Below are 5,793 nucleotides of genomic sequence, written 5' to 3' on the forward strand. Positions count from 1 at the left end.
TTCATCTTTCTTTTTGTATTTCATTTTACTTTTTATATTTAATCTATCTTTCTATAGTTCATTTTTCTTTCAATATTTCATATTACTTTCCATTTTTCATTTTTTTTTCTATATTTCATTTTACTTTCTATATATCATCTTTCTTTATATATTTCATTTTACTTTCTATATATCTCCATTCTTTCTAAGTTTAATTTTACTTTCTATATTTCATATTTCTTTCTGTATTTATTTTACTTTCTATATTTTATCTTTCATTTTATATTTTATCTTCCTTTCTATATTTCATTATACTTTCGATATATCTTCTTAATTTCTATAATTCATTTTCCTTTCTATATTTCAACTTTCTTTCTATATTTATTTTTTCTTTATTTAATTTAAACTTCTTTCTATATTTCATCTTTCTTTTTGTACTTCATTTTACTTTCTATATTTCATCTTTCTTTCTTTATTTCATTTTACTTTCTATATATCATATTTCTTACTATATTTCATTTTACTTTCTACATTTCATGTTTCTTTCTATATTTTATTTTACTTTTGTTATTTCATCTTTTTTCTGTATTTCATTTTACGTTCTATATTTCATCTTTCTTTCTATATTTCATTTTACTTTCTATATTTCATCTTTTTTCAATTATTAAATTTACTTTCTATATATCATCTTACATTCAATATTTCATTTTACTCTCTATATTTCATCTTTATTTCTATATTTAATTTTACTTTTATATATCATCTTAGTTTCAAAATTTCATTTTACTCTCTATATTTCATCTTTCTTTCTATATTTCATCTTTCTTTATTTATTTCAAGTTTCTATATATCATTTTTCTTACTATATTTCATTTTACTTTCTATATTTCATCTTTCTTTCTATATTTCATTTTACTTTCGTTATTTCATCATTTTCTTGTATTTCATTTTACTTTGTATATTTCATCTTTCTTTCTATACTTCATTTTACTTGCTATATTTCATCTTTCTTTCTATAGTTCATTTTACTTTCTATATTTCATCTTTTTTCTATATTTTATTGTACTTTCTATATATCATCTTACATTCAAGATTTCATTTTACTCTCTATATTTCATCTTTCTTTCTATATTTAATTTTACTTTTTATATATCATCTTCCTTTCAATATTTTATTTTACTCTCTATATTTCATTTTTCTTTCTATATTTCTTTTTACTTTCTATATCATCATACTTTGTATATTTCATTTTACTTTCTATATTTCATCTTTCTTTCCATATTTTATTTTAATTTCTTTATTTATCTTTCATTCTATATTTCATTTTTCTTTCTATATCTCATTTTATTTTTTATATTGCATCTTCTTTCTAAATTTCAATATACTTTCTATATTTCATCTTTCTTTTATATATCATTTTCTTTTCTATATTTCGTCTTCCATTCTATATTTCATATTTATTTTTATATTTCGTTTTATTTTTATCTTAAGTTTTACTTTCTATATTGCATCTTTCTTTCAGTATTTCATTTTAGTTTTTAAATTTCATCTTTCTTTCTATATTTTATTTTACTTTCTTTATTTCATCTTTCTTTCTAAATTATATTTTACCTTCTTTATTTCATCTTTATTTCTATATTTCATTTTACTTTCTAAATATCATCATACTTTCTATATTTCATTTTACTTTCTATATTTCACCTTTCTTTCTATATTTTATTTTATTTTTTATATTTCCTCTTTATTTCTATATTTCATATTACTTTCTATATTTTAACTTTTTTTTCAATATTTCATTTTTATTTTTATTTTTCCTTTTATTTATATAATAAATTTTACTTTCTTTATTTCATTTTACTTTCTTTGTTTCATTTTACTTTCTATATTACATCTTTCTTTCTATATTTCATTTTACTTTCTTTATTTCATCTTTTTTTCTATATTTCATTTTAGTTTCTTTTTTCCATCTTTTTTTCTATATTTAATTTTACTTTCTAAATTTCTTTCTATATTTCATTTTAATTTCTATATATCATCATACTTTCTATATTTCATTTTACATTCTATATTTTTTCTTTCTTTCTATGTTTTATTTTACTTTCTATATTTTATCTTTCATTATATATTTCATCTTTTTTTCTATATTATATTTTAGTTTCTATATTTCATCTTTCTTTTCATATTTCTTGTTTCTTTCTATATTTCATCTTTCTTTCTATTTTTCATTTTATTTTCTATATTTCGTTTTTCATTATGTATTTTCTCTTTCTTTTAGTGTTTCTTTTTTGTTTCTCTATTTTATCTTTCTTTCTATATTTCAACTTTCTTTCTATGTTTCATTTTACTTTCTATTTTTTATATTTCTTTCTATATTTCATCTGTCTTTCTATATTTTATGTTGTTTTCTACATTTCATCTTTATTTTTATATTTCATATTACTTTCTGTATTTCATCTTTCTTTATGTTTTTCATTTTACTTTCTATATTTCATCTATCTTTCTATAGTTCATTTTTTTTTCAATATTTCATATTACTTTCCAATTTTTATTTTTCTTTCTATATTTCATTTTACTTCTATATATCATCTTTCTTTATATATTTCATTTTACTTTCTATATTTCATATTTCTTTCTATATTTATTTTACTTTCTATATTTTATCTTTCATTTTATATTTTATCTTCCTTTCTATATTTCATTATACTTTCGATATATCTTCTTAATTTCTATAATTCATTTTCCTTTCTATATTTCATCTTTCTTTCTGTATTTCATTTTACTTTCTATATTTCATCTTTCTTTCTATAGTTCATTTTTCTTTCAATATTTCATATTACTTTCCATTTTTCATTTTTCTTTCTATATTTCATTTTACTTTCTATATATCATCTTTCTTTTTATATTTCATTTTACTTTCTATATATCTCCATACTTTCTAATTTTAATTTTACTTTCTATATTTCATATTTATTTCTATATTTATTTTACTTTCTATATTTTATCTTTCATTTTATATTTTATCTTCCTTTCTATATTTCATTATACTTTCGATATATCTTCTTAATTTCTATAATTCATTTTCCTTTCTATATTTCATTTTTCTTTCTATATTTATTTATTTTATTTTATTTAACCTTCTTTCTATATTTCATCTTTCTTATTGTACTTCATTTTATTTTCTTTATTTCATCTTTCTTTCTTTATTTCATTTTACTTTCTATATATCATTTTTCGTACTATATTTCATTTTACTTTCTACATTTTATCTTTCTTTCTATATTTCATTTTATTTTCGTTATTTCATCTTTTTTTCTGTATTTCATTTTACTTTCAATATTTCATCTTTATTTCTATATTTAATTTTACTTTTGATATATCATTTTACTTTCTATATTTCATCTTTCTTTCTATAGTTCATTTTACTTTCTATATTTTCAGATTTTTTCTATATTTTATTGTACTTTCTATATATCATCTTACATTCAAGATTTCCTTTTACTCTCTATATTTCAACTTTCTTTCTATATTTAATTTTACTTTCTATATATTATCTTACTTTCAATATTTTATTTTACTCTCTATATTTCATCGTTCTTTCTATATTTTTTTTACTTTCTATATCATCATACTTTGTATATTTTATTTTACTTTCTATATTTCATCTTTCTTTCCATATTTTATTTTAATTTCTTTATTTATCTTTCATTCTATATTTCATTTTTCTCTCTATATCTCATTTTATTTTCTATATTGCATCTTCTTTCTAAATTTCAACATACTTTCTATATTTCATCTTTCTTTTTATATATCATTTTCTTTTCTATATTTCGTCTTCCATTCTATATTTCATATTTATTTTTATATTTCGTTTTATTTTTATCTTAAATTTTACTTTCTATATTTCATCTTTCTTTCAGTATTTCATTTTCGTTTTTAAATTTCATCTTTCTTTCTATACTTTATTTTACTTTCTTTATTTCATCTTTCTTGCTAAATTTTATTTTACTTTCTTTATTTCATCTTTATTTCTATATTTAATTTTACTTTCTATATTTCATTTTACTTTCTAAATATCATCATACTTTCTATATTTCATTTTACTTTTTATATTTCACCTTTCTTTCTATATTTTATTTTATTTTTTATATTTCCTCTTTATTTCTATATTTCATTTTACTTTCTATATTTCAAATTTTTTTTGAATATTTCATTTTTATTTTTGTTTTTCCTTTTATTTATATAATAAATTTTACTTTCTTTATTTCATTTTACTTTCTATATTACATCTTTCTTTCTATATTTCATTTTACTTTCTTTATTTCATCTTTTTTTCAATATTTCATTTTACTTTCTTTATTCCATCTTTTTTTCTATATTTAATTTTACTTTCTAAATTTCTTTCTATATTTCATTTTAATTTCTATATATCATCATACTTTCTATATTTCATTTTACATTCTATATTTTTTCTTTCTTTCTATGTTTCATTTTACTTTCTATATTTTATCTTTCATTATATATTTCTTCTTTTTTTCTATATTTCATTTTAGTTTCTATATTTCATCTTTCTTTTTATATTTCTTGTTTCTTTCTATATTTCATCTTTCTTTCTATTTTTTATTTTATTTTCTATATTTCATTTTTCATTCTGTATTTTCTCTTTCTTTTAGTGTTTCTTTTTTGTTTCTCTATTTTATCTTTCTTTCTATATTTCAACTTTCTTTCTATGTTTCATTTTACTTTCTATTTTTTATATTTCTTTCTATATTTCATCTGTCTTTCTATATTTTATGTTGTTTTCTATATTTCATTTTTTTTTATATTTCATATTACTTTCTGTATTTCATCTTTCTTTTTGTATTTCATTTTACTTTTTATATTTAATCTATCTTTCTATAGTTCATTTTTCTTTCAATATTTCATATTACTTTCCATTTTTCATTTTTTTTTCTATATTTCATTTTACTTTCTATATATCATCTTTCTTTATATATTTCATTTTACTTTCTATATATCTCCATTCTTTCTAAGTTTAATTTTACTTTCTATATTTCATATTTCTTTCTGTATTTATTTTACTTTCTATATTTTATCTTTCATTTTATATTTTATCTTCCTTTCTATATTTCATTATACTTTCGATATATCTTCTTAATTTCTATAATTCATTTTCCTTTCTATATTTCAACTTTCTTTCTATATTTATTTTTTCTTTATTTAATTTAAACTTCTTTCTATATTTCATCTTTCTTTTTGTACTTCATTTTACTTTCTATATTTCATCTTTCTTTCTTTATTTCATTTTACTTTCTATATATCATTTTTCTTACTATATTTCATTTTACTTTCTACATTTCATTTTTCTTTCTATATTTTATTTTACTTTTGTTATTTCATCTTTTTTCTGTATTTCATTTTACGTTCTATATTTCATCTTTCTTTCTATATTTCATTTTACTTTCTATATTTCATCTTTTTTCTATTATTAAATTTACTTTCTATATATCATCTTACATTCAATATTTCATTTTACTCTCTATATTTCATCTTTATTTCTATATTTAATTTTACTTTTATATATCATCTTAGTTTCAAAATTTCATTTTACTCTCTATATTTCATCTTTCTTTCTATATTTCATCTTTCTTTATTTATTTCAAGTTTCTATATATCATTTTTCTTACTATATTTCATTTTACTTTCTATATTTCATCTTTCTTTCTATATTTCATTTTACTTTCGTTATTTCATCATTTTCTTGTATTTCATTTTACTTTGTATATTTCATCTTTCTTTCTATACTTCATTTTACTT

The sequence above is a fragment of the Aristolochia californica genome, unplaced genomic scaffold (assembly GCF_029961685.1).
Source record: "Aristolochia californica isolate CCGP_79_NKW_82.1479 unplaced genomic scaffold, dmAriCali1.0.hap1 SCAF_6, whole genome shotgun sequence".
Lineage (NCBI taxonomy): Eukaryota > Viridiplantae > Streptophyta > Magnoliopsida > Piperales > Aristolochiaceae > Aristolochia > Aristolochia californica.